The following is a 24,969-nucleotide window of genomic DNA, read 5'->3' on the forward strand; positions in this document are numbered from 1 at the left end:
CTGGGTTTTTCTGACTTTATTTGTTAATAAATAAACCAAAGTTGTATTATGAAATTTTTAAGATCAACACCTACAAGTTATTTACCTAAAAATATTCGTAACTATCAATGTATTTATTTCTCTTTTCACTGAAGGTTGGATAAAGGACAATGCTGATGAGATCTACGTTTTCTGAAACTAGGCTATAAATGACATCATTAACTCTAGGCAGATATTCTGAAATGTCAGTGACCACCATGAGAATCAGGAGGCAGCCTATTTAGGGATTAAAATTTAGGGATAAATTAGGAGTTTGGGATTAACAGATAGACACTACTATATATAAAACAGTTAAACAACAAGGACCTACTGTATAGCACGGGGAACTATATTCGGGATATTGTAATAACCTATAATGGAAAAGAATTTGAAAAAGAATATATACATATATATAATATATATGTTATATGTATAACTGAATCACTTTGCTGTACACCTGAAACTAACAGAACATTGTATATCAACTATACTTCAATAATAAAAAATCATCATCACTACTTATATGACTCAAAAAACAGGGCACTGAGTGTGAGTCCTTTCAATATCAAGGGTTATATGTGTTTGTTCTCTTCAATTATACACGCTTTATTCTAAAAATAGTAGGCATTCAATAACTATTCGGTGGATGGAAGAATAAATGAACATATTTTGTGGCCTATCATATGATCTATCCTTGAGAACAGATGATGTGTACCTCAGAAGAATGTATTTTTTCCTTTTGTTGGTTGGAATGTCCTATATATACACCTCAGGTTCGTCTGGCCTGAAGTATGGTTAACGTAAACATTTCCTTATTTTTCAACTGCATCTATCTGTTGCTGGAAGTGGAATACTGAAATCCTCTACTATTAGTATTTGATATATTTAGGTGCTCCAATATTGGGTGTGCATATATTTATGATTGTTATGTCTTCTTGATGAGTTGAGCCTTTTGTGAGTATATAATGACCTCCTTTATCTCTTGTTACATTTTTGGTTTAAAGTCTATTTTCTCTGATATAAGTAGAGCTACCCCTGTACTCTTTTGGTTTCCACTTACATGGATTATCTTTTTCCATCCCTTCACTTTGAGCTTGTGTGTGTTCTTGAAGCTGAAGTGAGTCTCTTGTAGGCAGCATATAGTTGGGTCTTGTTTTTTTTTTTAATCCATCCAGCCGCCCTGCCTTTTGATTAGAGAATTCATCCATTTACATTTAGAGTAATTATTGATATGTAAAGACTTACTACTGCCATCATATTAATTCTTTTCTGGCTGTTTTGTAGCTTCCTTGTTCCTTTTTGACTCTCTTGCTGTACTCTTTTGTGAGTTGGTGATTTTCCATGGTGGTATGCTCTGATTCCCTTGTCTTTACTTTTTGTGAGTCTACTATAGTTTTTTGCTTTGTGGTTACAACTGACTTATATGAAACATCTTATACATATAACAATCTATTTATGCTGATTCAAAACTCTACCCTTTTATTCCCCCCTTTTGTTTTTAATGTCACAATTTGCTTCTTTTTATACTGTGTATTCATTAACAAATTATAGTAGCTATGATTATTTTTATACTCTTGTACTTCAACCTTTATACCAGAGTCAAATGCTTAACTTATCAATTACAGTATTAGAATTTTCTGAATTTGCCTCTCTATATCTATATCCCTTTATCAGTCTGTTGTCTATTTTCATACTTTTTATGTTACATATTTTCTTTTTTCTTAATTGAAGTATAGTTGATTTACAATATCATGTTATTCTCAGGGGTACAGAACAGTGATTCAGATATATTATATATATATTATATATATATATGTAATATATATATTCTTCAGATTCTCTTCCCTTATAGGTTATTATAAAATATTGAGTATAGTACCCCCACCCCCAGCCCTCTTTCCCCTTTGGTAACCATAAGTTTGTTTTCTATGTCTGTGAGTCTATTTCTGTTTTGAAAATAAGTTCATTTGTATTTTTTGTTTTTTTCAGATTCCACATATAAGCGATACATATGATATTTACCTTTCTCTAGGTCCATTCATGTTGCTGCAAATGACATTATTTCATTCTTTTTTATGGCTGAGTAATATTTCATCATATATATAAAGCACATCTTCTCTATCCATTCATCTGTCAATGGACATTTAGGTTGCTTCTGTGTCTTGGCTATTGTAAGTAGTGCTACAATGAACACTGAGGTGCACGTATCTTTTCAAAGTATGGTTTCCTATGGATATATGCCCAGGAGTGGGATTACAGAATCATATGATAGCTCTATTTTTAGTTTTTAAGGAACCTCCATACTGTTCTCCATAGTGGCTGTACCAATTTACATTCCCACCAATAGTATAGGAAGGTTCCTTTTTCTCCACACCCTCTCCAGCATTTATTGTTGGTAGACTTTTTGATGACAGCCATTCTGACTGGTGTGAGGTAATATCTCATTGTAGTTTTGATTTGCATTTCTCTATTAATTAGTGATGCTGAGCATCTTTTCATGATGTGCTTTTTGGCCATCTGTATGTCTTCTTTGGAGAAATGTCTATTTAGATCTTCTGCCCATTTTTTTGATTGGGTTGTTTGTTTTGATATAGAGCTGCATGACCTATTTGTATACTCTGGAGATTAATCCCTGTTGGTTGCTTCATTCACAGATATTTTCTCCCATTCTGTGGGTTGTCTTTTTGTTCTGTTTATGGTTTCCTTTGCTCTGCAAAAGCTTTTAAGTTTAATTAGGCCCCACTTGATTATTTTTGTTTTTATTTTCATTACTCTAGGAGGTGGATCCAAAGAGATATTGCTGTGATTTATGTCAAAGAGTGTCCTGCCTATGTTTTCCTCTAGGAGTTTTATAGTATCTGGTCTTACATTTAGGTCTTTAATCCATTTTGAGTTTATTTTTGGGTATGGTGTTAGAGAATGTTCTAATTTTATTCTTTTATGTGTGGCTTTCCAGTTTTCCCAGCACCACTTACTGAAGAGACTGTTTTTCTCCATTGTATATTCTTGTCTATTTTGTCATAGATTAATTAGCCATAGGTGTGTGGGTTTATTTCTCAGCTTTCTATCCTGTTCCATTGATCTATAGTTCTGTTTTTGTGCCAGTACCATACTGTTTTAATTACTGTAGCTTTGTAGTATAGTCTGACGTCAGGGAGCCTGATTCCTCCAGCTCTGTTTTTCTTTCTCAAGATTGCTTTGACTATTTGGGGTGTTTTGTATTTTCATACAAATTTTTTGTTCTAGTTCTGCGAAAAATGCCATTGGTAATTTGATTGGGATCTCACTGAATCTGTAGATTGCCTTGGGCAGTATAGTCATTTTGATGATATTGATTCTTCCAATCCCAAAACACGGTATATGTTTCCTCATGTTACATATTTTCAAATGACAGCATCCTTTCATTTCAGGTTGAAAAATTCCTTTCAGCATTTCTTGTAAGGTCCAGTGGGAATGAATTCCCTCAGCTTTTATTTGTCTGGGAAAGTTTTTGTTTCTCCCTCATTACTTAGGGATAACTTTACTGGATATTCTTGGTTGGCAATATTTTCTTTCAGCACTTTTAATATATCATTCCACTCTCTCCTGGCCTTTAAGGTTTCTACTGAGACATCTGCTGATAACCTAATGGGGGTTCTTTTGTAGGTCATAATATCCTTCTTTCTTGTTATCTTTAGTATTCTTTTTGTCTTTGATTTTAGACAGTTTTATTATGTCTTGGAGAATGCTGGTTTGGAATGAAATAATGGGGCAATCTATAAGCTTCATGAACTTGGATGTCTAAAACTTTCCCCATGTTTGGGAAGTTCTCAGCCATTACTTCTTTAGATAAGCTATCTGCCCCCTTCTCCCTCTCTTCTCCGTCTGGAACTCCAATGTTTTGGACATTAGTTTTTTTTGATGGTGTCCCATAGACTATCTAGGCTTTCTTCATACTTTTTTATTCTTTTTTTCTTTTCAGATTGGGTTATTTCGAAGTTCCTATCCTCTATCTCACTAATTCTTTCTTATATTTGGTCTATTTTGATATGCTCTATACTGCATTTTTTTCATTTCATTCACTTAATTCTTCAGCTCCACAATTTCTATTTGTTTCTTTTTTATGATTTCTATGTCTTTGTTACATTTCTCATTTTGATCTCATATTGTTTTCCCGATTTTGCTGAATTGTCTGTGTCTTCTTATAGCTCACTGAGTTTCCATGAAACAGCTATTTTGAATTCTTTATCAGGTGAATTGTAGATCTCCATGTCTTTGGATTTGATTACTAGAAGATTATTGTGATCTTTTGGTGATGTTACAATTTTGTTTTTTCACATTCCTTGAAGTTTTGCATTGTTGTTTTTGCATTTAAAGTAGCAGTCAACTTCTCCAATTTCTATTAACTCCCATTTGGGTAAAAATACCCCAAAATACCTTATGTCAGTAAAATACCTTATGTCAGTCCTGATATAGATTCTGAGGTGTAAAAATACCTTATGTCAGCTCTGATATAGATTCTGAGGTGTTCTTTGACCTTGTATGGACACAACTGCTCCACACTCCTTCCTCCCTCTTGTGGCTGAATTCTTAAGCTTGTCTTCTCTTGATCCTACCATGTAGCAGGCCAGCTGCTAACAGCTTGTCTTTTATTTTTCTGAAGGTGGCACTACAGCTCAAGTTTATGGTTTCACTCTTGCCCATAAACCCTGGCCTGCTTTCTGAGTGAGTTCCTTACCTACCAGAGCTTGCTCTCACAGCAGCCCTCGGAGCCACCCAGGGAGCCAGCTACAGAGTAGGGGGAGGCGTGGGTTTCGCATGGCACTGCAGGTGCCCATGGGACAGTTGGAGGGATCCATGGGTGAAGTTTTCTCTTTGGCTGGTGGGTGAGCTTCCTAATGGAGTCCAGAACACAGTCAGCAGGAACCTTATCCTCTTAATGCCCTTTGGGAGCCCTACATGCTGCTCTCCCAATCTGTTTCCCCCCCTAATCATGAAGCTCCCTCTTTAATGCTCTGGATGCTGTGAGACAGTAATGAGTCTCTCTGGCAGTGTTTCACACAGCTGGGGAAGCCAGGCCCTGCCTTCCCTACCCAGAAGAAATCACTAGCCGTCTAACTTAGCCTTAAACTGTGCTGCCTTGGAGGAGGGATGATGCTGGCAAAGAGGAGCTATTACTCTTACCAACTACAATGCAGCCAAACTCGTTCTTTTTGTTTGTTTTGTTTTGTTTTTTTCCTTCTCTAATAGAGTTTTGGAACTTCTCTGGAAACCTGGACTTTCACAAAGGCTCTCTCGTCTCTGTTCTGCAGGTGCTCCCAGACTGCAGCCAACAGGGTCCAGAATTGACTCAGACTCCTGTAGGTTCGACAGCTGGTACTTAAATCTGTCTATTACCTATTACCCCATGCACTGGTTGGTGAGGCTGCTGGATCCCACAACTCCCACAAAGGTATTTCTGTTAATGGATGGATGCCAAATTTTTGTTTTTGAAGTTGGGGGGGGCAAAAATGAGGGTTGTCTTACGCTACCGTTATGCTAATGTCACTCCCCAGGGCATCCTGTATTTTATCTTACAATCCTACCCACACGAGACCATCCTAAGCAAGAAACAAACTTTTATTTCATTAAGGCACTGAGATTTATAATTGTTTCATAACCATTTGCCTACCTTGACTAATATAAGACATAAAAATATTTTAAAGGAATATAATAGAAATAATTTGTAGTAATAATACCAATAATAGTCATAAAAAGAATTAGGTTTCTGAATGAAGTCTGAAAACATCACTGCATAGTTTATTGTGGTTAAGGTGATAAAGAACCAAGTACCTCTAACTCTCAGGCACAGTATATGAGATAACTGAGATTCAGGGAATTCATTTATAATACTTGTTGAGTATGTATTCGTTATGATGTACTCTGGGATATATAACAATAAATAAGACACATTTTGTGCCTTCAGGAGCACAGCAGGGCAGCTGATACAAATGTTAAAATAACCCTTGTATAATGCAAAAAGCAGTGCCCACCAAATTAGGAGGGAAAATGGTGTTAATGCAAAATCTTTAATTCTGACACCACAAAAGGTATTGCAGAAGAGGCAGGAGGAGAAAAACTGATTTGTAAGAGGGCAGAGAGAGTATTTTATTTTTAATTTCTTTGTCATGAATCTATGCTCCTGGAATCTAAAGGCCATTCCATTCTCGGTGGACAAATGAAATTCACTTACTTTCCTTTTGCCTTTAATAGTTTTTAAAGGGAATGTTTAAGTATAAACCTAGTTGATCTTATTAAAAACAAGCACGATGGCTACCATGGCTACCATTTATTGAGTACCTACTGGGTGTTAGGCCTTGTATGTACCAAGTGTTTTATATGATCTCATTTAATCATATGATCTCATTTAATCATTATAGTAGCTATGAACAGCATTATCTTTCCCACTTTACAGATAAGGAAGCTATGGCACAAATATGCTATCCAGCTTATCCAAATCACATGTTACTATGTATTAAAATCACAATTTTAAATTCAGTTCTGATTTCAAAGGTTGTATTCTTCATCACTAAGCTACCCTGTATAATGATGTTTTTCAGACTGGTTATTCTATACCTCAATCCAGTCAAGTCTTTAGTCCATGTTATACAGTTTGAGTTATTATACTGATATAGAAGTCAATTTTCAGGTGAAATTTGAAAATGTCTTTTTCTCCATATAAGCACTAACTGGAAAAAGAAACCTTATTCTACTACCACAAGATGTATGAACACTTTCTCAGTGTCTTGAACCTTAACTTTCTAGAGCTTTAGTCCTTTTTAGGCTTACGTTACATTTATAGTAACAGGTCTTTGAAGTCTAAGGGATAAAATTTTTTATTAGCAGAATTCTTCATACACGTTCAAAGATAAAACTGCTGGTCTTTGTTAAAAAGGTCTTAATTTTCTCAGAACAAGTATCATTTCCATTTCTCCTCTTCACTGAATTTAGTAAAATATTATGAATCTATGGTAACTATTGGGCAGGCTACTGAAGAGTAGAAAAATCAGCAGATGTACTGATCAACTATTTTTTACCAAAAATGACTTTTCAAAAGAAATTTGCCTTCTAACACCATGCCAATCTTATAAACATAAAATTTTAAATGTCACAATACACTCTATAGAGTCTGAATATATACATTTTCTCAAAAATCATTCAGAAAGAATTATCTTAGAATTTATTGGAATAATGATTAGTCTAGCTGAAAACTCCTACCAATCATCACTCATACTTTGGGCTTTTAGTAAGGGGCAAATCTTGACCAAAAAATAGAAATGAAGCCTATCAAGAAATACATGTTCAGATAGCACTGTATCAGGCTTACAGTTCTTAGAAGATGTTTTAACTATGGATCTAATGTACATTACTTCTGCCCAAATAGTGCTCTTCATGACATCTGTAGGAATTAAAGGGAAATGAGTGAAAAATGTCCTTCCTTTCTCTTCCTCCACTGGTTTGCTAATGCAAGCCGTGAAATGTTTTAAAATGTATAATATTAGGAAGGTAGTTTTGTCGTTTATAAACTGAAATTTTATACACACTTAATTAGCATTATATTAATTCATTTTTATCTGAGAAAGAGTAGCCTAGATGCTTAATAAGCAAGACATATCATATTTTTTTAAATTATCAAAGTAAACTTCTAACTGCTGAGCTACTATCTGGCTTCAAGATTTAAAGATTTATCTGGCTTTAAAGATTTTAAATTTCCAAACTTTCCAAAATCATCTTTCTCCTTTTAATCTATAATCTTGTTTGGTCATTACTATACCTTAACTGAACCACTGAAATAAAATAGCATTTGATCTATCTTTCTGTCTTTATCTCTCTTCATCAATCAATCCCTCATTTGCTCTGACAATGTCAGATCACACTGCCAAATATCAAATATCTCTGCTCTAACCATGTCATTGACATATCCAAGTATCTTCCACGAGTCCCATTTATCTAAATTAATTCTGTATTTTTTAAGCTATAATATGGCCCTCCATGTTCTGAATCTGAAGTGGGTTTCCAGGCCTATTTCTACTACCTTCCTACATATATCCCACATCCTGTTATTGTTTTGTATATGCATCTGCTCCACCAAGCTAAAACTGTAAGCCCCTTGGAGAGAAGAACAGTGCCTACCTCAATATCCTCCATACAAATGGGGATCACAGTATCTATTGAAAGAATAAGTAAATGATCTGTACAAAAATTATTTCAATTAAAGTGTTGTTATTATGATAGTGATTTTACTGAATATTTATTGATTGACTACCTGTTAATAGGGCATTCTGATTTTTTAAAGTACTATAAGAAGTCATAATCTTAAGGTCAATAGGTTCTGGTATATTCATCCTCTTCTTAAAGTGCCCTCTTTTCCTAGACAGCAATCTTCTCTTGAGAGGATACCATATCCCCTTCTTTTTTATGTTATACTTCCCCATACCCTTCCTCCCAATCCCCCATCTTAGAGACACATATCCAGATTCACAGCTCAAAGAAATAAAAGAATATCTATGATATAATTACTCCTGCTTGCTGATGGACTGACTAAATTTCTGTGTAAATGAATTTTAGCCTATGTTGCTATACTTGAACATTAATTGGTACTTACCTATATTTTATACTCCAAATCTACTTTCTAACATTTGGAAAGCATAACTATGATTCTGATACTATTTTAATCTCTGAAGTTATCTAACATTAAATTTTTTTTGCTTAACTTTTCGTGTGTTTGGGTCTTGACTCTATCTATTGAATATACTGCAAATTCCTTGGAGACCACAATAATGTCTTACACTCTCTTATTACCTAATGAAACCTCATTCAACACCTTAGACTTAATAGCAAGGTGTTCAAAAAACAGTGTTATTAAAACATCATATTAAGTTACCCCAATTTGTTTTACTAAAGTAGTTTTATTAATGAGAAAATGGAAAACAACAGTTTAAAGATTTTAAAAAGGGGATAAAAAAAATCACACTGATCCATTAATTAAACTTTATTTTGAATTTGCACAAATGGTTTAACCCTTAGTTGATTTTAACTGAGCTGAATGGGGCAATTTGATTTTTACATATGTCTAACATAATCAACAAATCTTTACTTGACTTAAACATGTAGATATAATTTCAGGATTTGGCTTCTTATTTATATTCCATGGGATCATGGATAAGAACTTATTAATAAGCTAGTTCTGAGCTCCCAAAACACAGGCATCATATTTTACTGTAAGTATAGTAATCATAGAAAAAAGAAAGCTCATGTTATTATTATGATTAACTAGGAATCAATTTCTTTTTACTATAAAAACAGCTAATTAAATAGCCTCTAAGATTTTTCTGTTCTGTGTTATCTCATTACATTATAAAATACATTTGGTTTCAGGAATTAGAAAAACAAGACCTTATTTTTCTTAAGTATATGTATCTGCTTCATAACAATAAATTTGATTCTATATTCAGGAGATATTTAACACATGCATAAGCACCAGGTTTTCTAATTAATGGTATTTCAAGTGAAGCATCTTACGTATCCATTTTTGGAGTTTTACTATGCTTATAATTTTAAAACTTTTAGAAATGCAAATGCAAGTTTTATACAGAGTGAACCTATAAAGTTCTGGAAGTTCAGAATCAGTCTCAGCGGGAAAGCCCGAACAACAAATGACTCTCTAAGGACAATTTTCTACTTATTCTCTACTATTTATTAAAAGTATCCTTTTTCATAAAGGAATGTAAGGAATGTAACAGAATTTCTTCCAGTAAAGCTCTCAACTTAAATCTTGCTTGAATTTTTTGACAGTCACCTGTTAATTAAAGGATTCAGTAATTATATTTCAGTACTGAAAACAGTATAAAATTAAGTTTTCTAGAATTTAAAAATGTATACTTTATCAAATTTAGAATAATTAGAATTTATGCTTGTTTTTATGTCATTGTCCTTTTTATGTCACATGTACTTTAAAAAAATACCTGTAAATCTATTCTTTTAAAATGTTGAGAAATATTTCTAAAGTAATTATGCTTTACATTGTAGTTATAAGTTTCAGGAAATTTCAAAGAACTTAGAGCAGGCTATTTTAAGAAAACAATTAACTGAACATGAAAAGGTATGTATGTCAACTCATATTTCACTAACCACCTACCATAAATATTTTTCTGAAACAAATATAAACCATAAATATTCGTGATCGCTCACATTCCTTTTCCAGTTACACTCATTTGGGATTAGAAAAACATTGTTTACAGATTTATTTTGTTTTATAGCATGAAGCTAATAACATTAACTGGGTAAGTCCTTGAATGTGTGAACATTTGTGTTAATTCTTGTACTGAGTGATACATAAGCAAACAGTCTATAAAGTATGCTTAGCACTAGTCACATTCATATGACTAAGTTGGTTTCACACAGTATATATTTAAAATAAATATCCATATTTAAGAAGCAGTGTAAACCACATATTTAATTATAATCAGAAATGATATGAAAAAAACAAAAATTTACACAGTCAAAACAAGTAAAACAAGATTTATAGAAAATAATGTAAAGGTGTGCCTGTGGGGGAAGAGGTGGTAGAACAAATTACAGTTTGGAAGAGTTTGATTTTTTAGTTAACTTATGACTTGAATGGTGATAGACTTTTAGTAATTATAAACAGCATGAATATGCAAAGTAGACTCAGAATTTATAAATTTTTCTCCATCCATTTTTCACAGCAATGTATGAAACACAGCATGCAATACTATCTCTTCCCTTGAAAAGGCAGCATTAAAAAAAATAGGTCACAGGATACAAACTGCCAGGATGAGGGCTACAAGCACAGCAGGAGTTCAAGCGATGATGGTAATAATGAGACCGCATTACTGCTGATTCTCAGTTCTGCTGAGAAAGTTTGAATTCTCACTCTAGCCCTATCGTCATCCAGCCCTATCGCCATTTTCTATATGGTCTTGGGTGAGTCACTTAAACTCTCAGTGATTTGATTAACAGCAATTCTGAGTTGACTTTCCTCACAAACGTATTATAAGGTCCAATAGAGCCATGATGAAATGAACATGTAATACATATTCCTTTACTCATGGCCCTCGTCTTCCTAAATACCTTTTATGTTGTATTTTCTCTAAGACAACTTCCAGATTTACATATGTCACAAAAGCTGAGAGATTAATTCTAAAAATATGAGAATCTTTCAGGAAGAGGATTTATTTTAGAAGGGAAAGAAAGCCCTCCAAAATATTGGTTTTACATTTTCCTCACTTCATGTGGAACAAAACTTGAAAGCAAAGTCGTGAAAATGAACTAGACACTTGATCTTTGACAAATGAAGAGTGCCATGCAACCTAATATTTGTAGCATTATACTAGTTTGGAAAGACTACTCAAATAGTTACCATTCCAAAACTCTAAGAATGATTTAGAAAGTGTCACTTTAATACCTCAGAACAGGGTTCGCCAGCCTTTTCACTCCACCTTTTGTATATACCTATCAGCTAAAACTTAGTTAAATTTTACCTTCTATAGCTTTTAATATAAAAATAGTTATATTAAATATGTATTTTCAGCTGCCTAAACTCTCCTTCCCAAACAAGATTTTTATGCACTGCCCTGAACTTTTCCATTTACTACCCTACTAGCCAAATCCCAGATTTGGGCAGGATAAATTTTTTACTCGTAACATTAATACATATCATTACTGAAGTAAATTTAGAAAGCTATATGAGATGGCCAGCTATTTTCCAGTAGTAATATAAATTTTTTTTAAAAAAGTATGACCAGAACAACTCTCTTTTATGTTTCAATTACTTAGAAATTCAGTAACAACAACATCACCAAAAATATACATATTGTTTCGTTTATTTATATATGAATAAAATGATATCATCAGGGCAGCAGGGAGTAGAAATGAGACCATCACAGGATCTTGTTCTGGAAGAACATTTTACAATTTCTTATTTATTTTTATACAAATGAACTAAATGTATAGTTAACTTTCTTGTTTTCCTTTTTTGTTTTTTCTTCTTTTCTTGCTATTCCTTCCTCCTTTCATCCTTCCCTCCCTCTCTCTCATCCCTCTTTCCTTATTCCTTCCTTCCATCCATCGTTGGTTTTTGGCTGAGACCACAATTTCGACAAGAAATAAAAACTGCATTACTCAGGAAGGAAGCTAATAAGTTTCCCCTCCCCAAATGCTATTAGAGACTTCCTGAATAAATGAGAAGTACATTAATTTAAAAAAAAAAAAAAAAAGGAGGGTGCTTGCAAAAGCAACGAAAACAGATTCTGGTCTACATTATGATTAAAATCAACTTGAATAATAAATGTCAGATATGGATAAGATCTATTAGGACACCTTGCACATCTATGGCCAATGAAGTTTGCTCCCAACAATTGTGTGGATTTCTTCAGTGCATTGTTAAATAACAAACAGTTATTTTGTTATTGGGACTTCTACCATTTCCTTTTAAGATAATCCTATAACATAATGGATTGCAGTAACAGCAAATTTCTTTTAAATATAATTATTACTGAAATTCTTCATTCAAAATCCTTCCCATTATTCACTGTCATAATAGTCAGTAGAATAGATGGATACAATTTATACACATAAACACATATACATACATATGTATGTACATATGTGTATGTGTGTTTAATTATAAATATATAATATTATTGGACTTACTTAATTTTATGTAATTATTTACATATTTAATTGACACATGGGCTCAAATTTTACATTTTACATAAAAATGCCATTTGTATCCACATATATTCTTGTTCTGAGGCTCTCTATTCTTTTTTTTTAACAAGGTTACATAAAAATTCCTCTTACAAGTTATATTTTAATTATAGGTAATGAATCATCAGCCTATTTGACTAATATTTAAAGGACAAAGAGAACAAGGGTTTGGGGGGTTATTTTTTGCTTTGGTTTTCTGTTTGTTTTGCATGACAATTTATCCACAAGTCGGTAGTTTGTAGCCCAAGCTTCAATCTTGAGATTGCTCTCAACAAATGATTTGGTCATTATAGAGATGGTAGATTTGTAGCCCAAGCTTCAATCTTGAGATTGCTCTCAACAAATGATTTGGTCATTATAGAGATAATAAATACCATTCATAGTGATAATTTAAATTAAAATATATGACTTAAGAGATGAGATTTGGTACAAATTGGTTTCTCTTCTATTTCGATGACTCCTAACATAGTACAGCCACTGAAGTCAACTTAATGTTTACCAAGATCCATTGAACTTTATAGTGAGCATCTGGGTAGTGCTACAGTGCAGATGTTGAATAGAATACCACAATAAAATTACTTCAAGTATCACCTGGTTAATAACAGTACTTCATTGAAAACATTACTTTTTGTAATTTGACTTAGTTTTGCCCAAATAAAAGCTGTTCACCTTTTCTTTTAAGGCACAATTGTGACTTCTTACAAAACAAAGCCCTCAACTTCTATAATAAAGTATAGGTTTTATTCATAGCTAAATAACTGAATTTAGTTTTTCAAATTAAATATAAATCACTAATATAAAGCATTATCTACAAGTCACAAAAATTAAAAACATCTCCATAAACCAAACTGAAAAATCTGAATCTTTGGAAATGAGAGACAAAGCCTAAATGTAATTTATAACTTATATACCTCTATTTTCTCTTTTTTTGAGGGAAACTATACTCTTGGGCAGTGCTCATATCAGATGCTGGTTAAATATAAGGAACTGAAGGACTTGAAAGTGTTTATTAGTGGCATCATCAAAAAATTTCTCCAACTTTTTTGGTAACCAACAAGAAGCATTTTCTTTATGCATCTTCCAGGAGTCTCATCTTTGCCTAACCCTGACAAACTATTCTTTCCAATCTAATTCATTTTGGCTTCTATGTCTCATCCTATTCTACTACTAGATGATTTTATTAATAATACAGTAACACATGTTCATTGTAGAAAAATCAGAAAACATATGAGAACCAGTAAGAAAATAAAAATCAACTGTAATCTTACCATTCAGAATCTACAATTAACATTTTAATATAAATTTTTAAAAATAAAAATGAGATTAAGGTATAATCTGCATAGGTTTGTAAAGTGATATTTCCATTTAGCAATACATCCTAAATAGCTTCTACTTTTCTAATTCCCTTCACATTTTTAGTATCTCAATTTCTCTTTTTCACAAAAGAATTTTCTGAGTCCTTACTGCATTATTATTCTAGACAAGAGGTCAGCAAACTTGTTCTGAAAAGGGCTAAACAGTAAACATTTTAGGCTTTGTAGGCCATATAGTCTCTGCTACAACCATTTAACCCTGGTGTGGTAGTGCAAAAGCAATCACAGACACACATCAAGAATGGATATCTCAATAAAGTTCCCAATAAAACTTTATTTTAAAAAGCAGGCAGAGGGCTGCAGTTTGCTGACCCCATATTCTAGACAGCTGCTTAGAAAGAAATATTGCATATCATGATCACTATCACCTACAGCTGAATATTTTACAGATTATCTTTATACTCAACCTCTTCTATCAATACAGATTTACCCCAGCACACATCACCAAGGAGTATGTTCATTTCCTGTGGTAACTGCAAATGTGATTCTTCAAAAGTGGTTGAAAATCATCCATGCCGGAACGGTACCAGAAAGACTTCCCCAGCTCAGTCTGTGTCTTAGAAACCTGTATTTCAATAGCAAAGTAGAAGGATGCTCTTCCCTCTCCCCTTTAGCCAACAGAAGTCCAAGTTAAATGGGTAGTAACTTGCTGACACAGAGAATTTTCATCCCTGTTTCAAATCTATGAAAGAGAGAGAAATTGAGATTGAAGGAGTTGGAATAGCAGGAAACCTACAAGTTTACATGCATCCAAATCCATGCTTTCCTCCTTCCCCACTGTGACAATAAAAGAGGGCTTTCTCCTCCTAAGGTCCCTCTATTTATTTATATTTGCTATGGATCCTATTCCCTACTGCTTTGTCATCATGGTCCAAAAACTCTCTTTTTATTCTGTCTCTCTCTCTCCCCCTTCCTTCCTTCTCTCGTCTCTCTAACCCCCTCCCTCTCTTTATGTGTGTTCTCTCATCAGCATTTAAACTTATCTAATATTTGCTTATCTTAGAAGGCCCTTCCTCAATCTCAAATAGTACTCGCCTATGCCCCTGTTCTCCCTTTTCACACTCTAGTTTCAAGACAGGTCTGCACTTTCCTTTTCTCATTTTTCTCATATATTCCTCAATCTCCTGCAATCAGGTTTTTGCTCCCATTTGATCCACAAAAACTGACTAAAGTTATCAGTGAAACCCTTGTTGTTAAATCTGTCTGTCACTCTGATCACTTATCTTGCTGGTAAAAAGTACAAATTACATAGTTGAATAATCTGAGTTCAAATCTTGATTGTCTATTTGCCAAGCATTTTCTTGGGCAAGTCACTTAGCCGCTCTGTACCTCACTTACCTCATCTGGAAAACTGGGATATGTTAATAACTAGCTCAAAGAATTGTGATGAAAATTAAATTAATGAAACATGCAAAACTGTTTACAAGAGTGCTTAGTCCACAGTAACCTCTATTTAAATGTTAGTTATTACTGACCTCTCAGCAGCATTTGACACTATGAACCTCTCTCTCCTTTCTGAAAACATCTCTTTCCCTAACACATTCTCTAGGTTTTTTTCTTACCTCTTTGATTCATCCTTCCTAATCTCACTTTCATGTTCCTCTTCTTTATAAGCTGGTTTCTCTCCTAAGGTCACCTTTCTCCTCACATGACATCTTCTTCCTAGGCAATCTCTTTCATTTCCATGGCTTCAATTACCATTCAGTGTCTTCCAGTCTATTATTGCCCATCAAAACTTTTCTTCTTATCCAGACACCTGTATAGACTGGCTCTAGTACATCATCACTTGGCTATCTCAAAAGCATCCCAAGCTCCACATGTTTAAAACTCACTCCATCTTCCCAACTCCTACCCTATCTTCCACATTCAGTAAAGGTCCTGTCAATTCCATCTCTTAATAGGTATCAAATCTGTTCACATCTCTCCTTCCCTACTGCAGACTAGGCAACTATCAACTTTCATCTCTATTCTTTCTATAGACTTTTACCTGAAGTCTCTGCCTTGAGTCTTAAGGCCCTCTTCAATATATGTTACACAATGCAATCGAAACATACTCTCTAATTGCAAATCTGATCAATGCAAAAAAAAGTTTAGTGGTTATGCATTGCCCTTATGAAACTCTGGCACTCCTTAATGTAGATTTTAAAAGCATTCATGGCTTATTTACCTCTTGAGCTTTGTGTCATATCCCCCTTTCCCCACCACAGGTTTTCTGCATGGATGATCATGTCATCTGCAAATAAAGACAATTTTACCTCTTCCTTTCTGTTTGCCCTTTTTTCCTTTTTCTTGCCTAAGTGCCCTGGCTAGAACCTCCAGTATGGTGTTGAATGTAAGTAGTAAAAGTGGACACCTTGCTTTATCTGTCCACTTTTTCCCCCTACCATCTTGTTGATGGTAGGGGGAAAACATTCAATATTTTACCATGAAACAGTATGTTAGTGGTAGGATTTTATCAAATTGAGGAAGTTCCTTTTTTATTCCCAGTTTGCTGTGGGTTATAAAAGATGAACGTTGGATTTTGTCAAATCCTTTTTCTGTATTTACTAGAAGACACGTTGCCTTGACTGATTTTCAAACGTTAAACCAACCTTATATTCCTGGGACAAACTCTACTTGCTCACAGTATATACATCCTCTTTATATATTGTTGGATTCTGTTTGCTTAACTTTTGTCAAGAATTTTTTTGCATCTATATTCATGTGGGATACCAGTCCTTAATTATCTTTATTGGAATGTCTTTGTCTCATTTTGGTGGCAGGATAAAGCTGGCCTCACAGAATGAGTTGGGAAGTATTCTCTCTTCTTCAATTTTCTGGAAGAGTTCATGTAGAATTGGTATTATTTCTTCCTGAAAATGTTTGATAGATTTCAGAGTAAATCTATTAGGGTGTGGATTTTGTTTTGTGGGAATGTATTTACATACAAATTCAATTTCTTTAACTAATAGCTATTCAGATTGTCAATTTCTTCTTGAGTGGGCTTTGGTAATTTGTGCCTTTCAAGGAATTTGTCCATTTCATCTAAATTGCAGAATTTATTGGTACAAAGTTATTATCTTTTTAATATATATAGAATATGTAGTGATGCCATCTCTCTTATCTCTCATCTCACTGGATTTTGTGTCTTTTTTTTTCTGACCAGTTAGCTATAAATTCACTGATCTTCTCAAGAAATCAACTTTTGGTTTTATTGGTTTTCTCTATAGTTTTTTGTTTTTTATTTCATTAATTTCCACTCTGATCTTTATTATTTCTATTTTCTTTCTGTCTTTGGTTTTATTTGCCTTTTTTTCCCTACTTGCTTGAGGTTGAAGCCAAGGTCACTAATTCGAGACCTTTCTTTCTTTCTAATACAGGTGATTTTCCTTTAAGTATTGGTTTAGTAGCAATCCACAAATTTTTATGTGTCACTTTTCATTTTCATATAGTTAAAAACTTCTAAGTATTTGGGAATTTTCCAAATATTTTTCTGTTATTGGTTTCTAGATTAATTCCATTTGGTTAGAAAGCATAGTTTGTATGACTAGAATCCTTTTAAATTTATTGAGATTTAAGTTTTATGGCCAAGAATACTGCTTAACTTGGTAAATATTTAACATGCATTTGAAAAGAATGTATATTCTGCTGTTATGGGTAGAGTGTTCTATAAATATCCATTAGGCCAAGTTAGTTAACAGTGTTGTTCCTATATTCTATATCCTTACTGATTTTCTATCTACTTTTTTTAATCAATTATTGATAGAAGGGTATCTCCAAAAACAGTTGTGGATTTCTCTATTTCTTTTTCTTAATTCAATTTAAAATTTTTGTTTTATATTGGAGTATAGTTGATTTACAATGTTGTGTTAGTTTCAAGTGTACAGCAAAGTGATTTACTTATACATATACATATATCTGTTCTTTTTCAGATTCTTTTCCCATAGAGGTTATTACAGAGTATTGAGCAGAGTTCCCCATGCTATACAGTAGGTCCTTGTTGATTATCTGTTTTACATATAGTAATGTGTATATGTTAATCCCAACCTCCTAATTTATCCCTCCCCCTCCCCTCTTTCTCCTTAGGTAACTATAAGTTTGTTTTCTAAGTCTGTGAGTCTGTTTCTATTTTGTAAATAAGTTCATTTGTATCATTTTTTAAGAATCCACATATAAGTGATATCATATGATATGTCTTTCTCTGTGTGACTTACTTCACTTAGTATGATAATCTCCAGGCTCATCCATGTTGCTGCAAATGGCATTATTTCATTCCTTTTTTATGGCTGAGTAATATTCCATTGTATATACGTACCACATTTTCTTTAGCCATTCATCTGTCAATGGACGTTTAGGTTGCTTCCATGTCTTGGCTATTGTAAAAAGTGCTGCAATGAACATTGGGGTGCATACACCTTTTCTAAGTATGGTTTTCTCTGGATATATGCCCAGGAGTGGGACTGCATGATCATATGGTAGCTCTATTTTTAGTTTTTTAAGGAACCTCCATACTGTTCTTCATAGTGGCTGTACAATTTACATTCCCACCAACAGTGTAGGAGGGTTCCCTTTTCTCTACACCCTCTCCAGCATTTATTGTTTGTAGACTTTTTGATGATCGCCATTCTGACTGGTATGAGGATTTCACTATTTCTTTTTATAGTTCTATTAGTTTTTACTTCCTGAATTTTGAAGCTCTGTTAATAGGCACATAAACGTTTGATTACTATATCCTCTTGATGAGTCGACCCCTTTATTATTTAAAAAGTTTTAAAAAATAAGAATTGTATATATTTTTATATATACAACATGATGATTTGATCTACATACACATGGTGAAATAATTACTACAATCAAGCTAATTAACATATCATCTCTTCACACAGTTACCTTTCTGTGCATGTGTGATGAGAGTAGCTAAAGTCTACTCTCTTAGCAAATTTCCAGTATTCAATATGTCATTATCAGCTATGGTCATCATGCTGTACATTAGATCTCCAGACTTATTCACCTTACATAACTGCAAACCTGTACCCCTGACCACCATCTTCCCACCTCTAGTAACCACTGTTCTACCCTTTTTTTTTTTTTCATTTATATGACTTTTTTAGATTCCACATGTAATTGAATCATGCAGTTTTTTTTTCTTTCTGTGTCTGGATTACTTCACTTACCATAACGTTTGTTCTCCAGGTTCATCCATGTTGTTGCAAATGGTGGATCTCCTTTTCAAAGGATGGTTAATGTTCCATTGTGTAGGAGTACATCACACAATTTCTTTGACCCCTTTATTACATGAAATGACCTTGTATATCCCTGGTTATATTTCTTTGTTCTGAAATCTTCTTCTAACAATAATATAGACACTTCAGCTTTGCTTTTGATTAGTATTCAATGCATCTGTTTCTTTATACTTAATGTGGGTTTCTTGTAGGCAGCATATAGTTGGATCTTGCTTTTTCATCCAATCTCACAATCTCTGCTTTTAAAATGGGATGTTTTGATTATTTATACTTAATGTGATTCTTGATATGGTTAAGTTTAAATCTACCATCTTGCTATCTGTCTTCTATTTATCACATCCATTCTTTACTCCCTTTTTCCTCTTTTCTACCCTCTTTTCAATTAATTGAATATTTTTTAATGATTCCTTTTTTATCTCTTTTGATGAGTTATTACCTATAACTTTTTCTTATTTTTAAGGTTGCCCCAGGGTTTATACTATCCATATTTATGTAGCATACATACTTATAATATATGCTACCACTTCATGTATAGCATAAAGAACCTTGTAACACTATACTTCATCTCTCTCCTCCCATCCTTCGTGTGTGTCATTGTTGTACATTGTACATGTGTATATGCTATGCACCACATGGTACATTTTTTTGTTTGAAGTCATTTATCTTTAAGTGAGATGTGAATTATAATAAAAACATCTTACATATTTATTCACATATTTACAATTTCTGATTTTCTTCATTCCTTTGTGTAGCTCCATATTCCTTTCGGTGTCATTTTCCTTCTGCCTCAGGACTTCCATTAACATTTCTTTTAGACAATTCTGTTAGTGATGAATTCTTTCAGCTTTTGTATGTCTCAAAAAGCCTCTATTTTGTCTTTGTTTTTGAAGGATATTTTCACTGAATATAGAATTCTACATTGATTCCCCTCAATACGTTAAAGATGTTCCACGGTCTTCTCACTTGCACTGCTTTTGACAAGAAAATTTCTAGAATCCTTAAGATTTTCTCTTTGTTACTGGTTTTGAACAATTTAATTATCAGGTGCAATGGTGCATTTTTCTTTGTGTGTGCGTGCTTGGGTTCTTTGAAACTCTTGAAATTCTAAGTTTATAGTTTTCATAAATTTGGATAACCTTTGTTGATGACGTCTGTAAAGATTTTTTCTGTCTTTCCTCTCCTTTGGTCTATCTCTTCTGTCTATCTCTCTCCTCTCCTTTGGTGACTCCAGTTCCAAGCATATTAGATCACTTGAGGTTGGCCCATAGCTCACTGCTGCTCTACTTAACTTTTTTTTTCCTCTCTCTGTGTTTCATTTTGAATAATTTCTATTGCTATGTCTTCAAGTTTATTAATCTTTGCTTCTGCAATGTCTAATCTGCCATTAATTGCATCCAGTGTATTTTGCACCTTTAGAATTTTGGTTGTTTTTACATATTCCATGTTTTTACCTAATATGTTCAAGCTTCCCTCTAACTTTTTGAAGATACTGAAAATTATAACAACTGTTTTAATGTCCTTGTCTGCCAATTCTAACATCCATGTCAGTTCTGGATTAGTTTTGATTGCTTTTCCTTATTATGGGTCAGATTTTCCCACTTCTTTGCATTGCCTAGTCATATTTGATCGAAAGCAGACATTATACTTGGTTGGGTGCTGGATATTTCTACATCCCTATAAATATTCTTGAGTTTTGTTTTGAGATACAGTTACTTGGACACAGTTTGATCCTTTTGGTTTTTTTTTTTTTTTTTTTTAATTTTTATTTTTGGCTGTGTTGGGTCTTCGTTTCTGTGTAAGGGCTTCCTCCAGTTGCGGCGAGCGGGGGCCACTCTTCATCGTGGTGCGCGGGCCCCTCACTGTCGCGGCCCCTCCCGTTGTGGAGCACAAGCTCCAGACGCTCAGGCTCAGCAGTTGTGGCTCACGGGCCCAGTCGCTCCGCGGCATGTGGGATCCCCCCAGACCAGGGGTCGAACCCGTGTCCCCTACATCGGCAGGCAGATTCCCAACCACTGCGCCACCAGGGAAGCCCGATCCTTTTGGTTCTTGTTTTTAAGATATCATAGGTGGGACTGGAGTAGCCTATAGTCTAGGAATAATTATTCTCCACTACTGTAGCAAGGGTATTCTGAGTAGGATACCCAATGGCCTGTGAATTATGAGGTTTTGCGCTCTTTCTGCCATATATTTCTATAGCACCCTGTACTTTCCCTATATAAAGCACCTCTTATACTTCATTGAAATTGCTATTGTGGTTGTCTTCTCATTATGTAGTTCTTTCTCCATACTGTTGCTATATTAAGTTCATACTTAAGCAATGCATATTTTGTATTCCTAACACCTGGCACAGTCCTGGCACAGCAGATACTAGCTGAATAAATAAGAACATTCATAGGTGTATGGTGACAAAATACAAAATTTTGCATGTTTAAACTAAATTTTTATAAACCCATGGTTTAAGACTGAACTTTTTCTAACTTGCATGATTTTTTAAACATACTGGTATACTTTTATTCTTAGGGAAATCATAACCACCTACATATTTGAATATGAAACCTTGGCTCAACTTGTATTTTTTTTAATATAAATTTATTTATTTATTTATTTATTTTTATTTATTTTTGGCTGCATTGGGTCTTCGTTGCTGTGCGTGGGCTTTCTCTAGTTGCGGCGAGTGGGGGCTACTGTTGTGGTGCGAGGGCTTCTCATTGCAGTGGCTTCTCTTGTTGTAGAACATGGGCTCTAGGCGTGCAGGCTTCTGTAGTTGTGGCACGTGGGCTCAGTAGTTGTGGCTCACGGGCTCTAGAGCGCAGGCTCAGTAGTTGTGGCGCATGGGCTTAGTTGCTCCGTGGCATGTGGGATCTTCCTGGACCAGGGCTCGAATGCGTGTCCCCTGCACTGGCAGGTGGATTCTTAACCACTGTGCCACCAGGGAAGTCAACTTGTATTTTACTTTCCATCTCTTTCAAGATAACTTATTTCCCTTTCTATCTCTTTCACATTAGGCTCCAGACTAAACTAATAGTCAAAGCAGAAGATTTATTCTGCAATGTAGCAGTATTATCTATATTTTCTGTGACTTGTCAGAACTGGACATCTGGTCTCTTAAGCAGTGTAGTGATACTTAGAATTATCAGAGCAACATCTATGAAACTCAGCCTGCTTAGAAAGATGTTTTAAAACACATTTATAATGTTATAAAAATTGGAAATTAACTGCAAACTAGTAATGATTTCTGCATTAAAATCTGAGTTATTAAACCTTATAATTTCTCTTTTTATCAAAATATCACTTAACTATATTTCTAAAATGGACCCTTTATTTTAATATATATCACTTTAGTAATAATTAAACCTTTTGTATATCCAAGTCTGTATATCAATAAAAATGTCTTTATATAAAGCAACTGTCAAAATCTTAAGGTTTCCTTAAAAGATTGTAAAAACACTTGTCTTCACAAAAAAATAAACAATTTATTCTGATAGAGTACTGCAGAAGGTATCAGAAGTCTAGTTTCATTTGTCCTTAACTGATTGAAAATTCATTAAATAAGCTTTTGATTTGCTTATTAAACAAAACAAAATTATCTTGAATAAATATTCGATTTCTTTCAATTATCCTGTGGTTTCCAGATATACAATTCCCACAATTAGTGACTGAAAAAAGACTGCTTCTCCTAAAAAATAAAACTGTAATAAACTATATTAAATAACAGAATACAATGGTATATCAAGTGAGCCTTTTACTATGTGCCATGGTTAATTGTATAATACTTCCTATTTAGTTAGAAAAAAAGAGTAATGCTCCACTAGAATATGTCATTTCCAATTTTTTTAAAAAGGTTGTGTTTAAATTTTAAGAATATGAGTAATTTTCTTGGGATTTAAAATATCAAGCCCCTAGATCAACAGCCAGAGACCCTTTATATTTCACTGTCCTGCTCTCTGTTTAGATAGGAACATAGATGTGACTATACACTCTTTACTGTTAAAGGGTTGCAGAAAATTTAAAAACATAGCCAGAACTTAAGCTTATCCTACCAAAACAAAGGAAATTAATCCTTTGGAAGAACTTCAGAATCGACTTGTAAGGAAAGCAGGCATTATGGCATAATAGCATAAGTATTATTCTAGCGAGATATGAATAGAAAGCTACCACAGTACTTATTTTTTCACCTCTGGCCTCCCCTACTCCTTACTCTTTTCAAACTCCATCAGGAGAGAAGCAGCATTCTTAGATTTTATAGAGATACATTTTAACATAATGACTATAAAATTATGTTTTATAAATAAGTTCTGTTTTCATTAAGTATTAAAATGGGAAACACTCTTTAGAGTAGAAGAATGTGTTTAAGAAATTATAGAATTTTTAAGAACCATTACAAATTGCTGTAGGATTTAAAAAAAAAAAAAAAAGACTGTTGTCCCACTCCCCAGACTTCACCACTGTCTTTTGATCAAAAGAATTTCTCCTTTCCCAGAAATCTTTTCTACAATTAGCGTTTTCAGAAATTAGTTTTCTCACTTACTTTAATAAATGTCTAAACGTGCTAGAGTAAAATATCACACCAAATAAGTAAAATCCCCTGATAAATCTTTCCCCAAGAATGTTTCTTTTCTGCTTTATTATGGGAACATCTTATGACACTAGAAAATAAAAGGTGAAGAAACTGAGAATAGAAAAAGGAAGCAAAGTATTGCTAATAGTCTCTTAAAACCTAGAAAACAATGAGTATTATCTCTAAAACGTGGCTGTAAGTATCTTTAAAAATCTTGTCTTCTTATTCATAGCAGTAAATGATGGCAATGCAGTATCTGAAAAAAAAATAGTCAGTGCTTTTCCACTTGTTAATACTGAAAAAAAAAATTCTACTTAATAACTTCTAGTCCAAACCAGTAGCCTTAGGAAATAAGTCCAGAAACTAACATTGTCAAATAAATAAATAAATAAATAGGCAAGCCAAATTATTCGATAAAACTCTTCTATTAAATACTAAATGTAAGAAAATTTTTAGACTGAGGGGAGAAAAACTATCTAAAATCAACTGCATTTTGTTTTCAATGACCTTATATTACTGAGAAGAAATCCTGAGTTGTAGCAGTACAGAAGGAAAGAAATCAATAAAGCACTACAGAGTAGAATTGCATCTAGATAGCAATTGTACACTGTAAATGCCTCTCATTCATCATAATCTGCTCAAATTAAAGATTCATTTTTAAGGTCTTGCGAACTCACTAAAGCAGTGTCACAACTTTTTTTAAAATCACATGAAATATGAAGGCAGTCTTGAACATGATTAAAATGCTTAGAACTTTTTTACTTATATAACTATGATGACTAAACAGTACAAAAAGAAGCACAATTCTAGCAAGAAGGTATTTTCCATTTTTGTTATTTATCTTAGTTGTCTATAGCAAGTAATATACACATTCTTTCAAATCCCATTAATAGAGAGGACTGTAAGAAACATTCACTTTCCTACCTGTCATTTTTCATGTAAACGTATATCATAACTATACAAGAATATGGCATTTTATAAGAGATAATTGATTAAATTGGTTCCCTGTACTAAATAATTGACACTAAAAACAACCAAGGTGAAAAAA

The 24,969-nt window shown here is 33.6% G+C and overlaps 1 protein-coding gene and 1 long non-coding RNA gene across 19 annotated transcripts in view; one reads left to right on the top strand and one right to left on the bottom strand.

Annotated features, from left to right (window-relative positions):
- The window catches only part of SSBP2 (single stranded DNA binding protein 2), a 329,776-nt gene that overhangs the window by 150,548 nt on the left and 154,259 nt on the right, over positions 1 to 24,969 (bottom strand). The gene's annotated exons all lie outside the window — the stretch shown is intronic.
- LOC309622601 lies at positions 9,842 to 14,056 on the top strand. The gene is made up of 2 exons (XR_014241017.1): positions 9,842 to 13,002; positions 13,071 to 14,056. It is a non-coding gene; the product is annotated as an uncharacterized lncRNA (long non-coding RNA).

This window comes from Balaenoptera borealis, assembly GCF_965194805.1.
Source record: "Balaenoptera borealis genome assembly, chromosome: 2".
Taxonomy (NCBI): domain Eukaryota; kingdom Metazoa; phylum Chordata; class Mammalia; order Artiodactyla; family Balaenopteridae; genus Balaenoptera; species Balaenoptera borealis.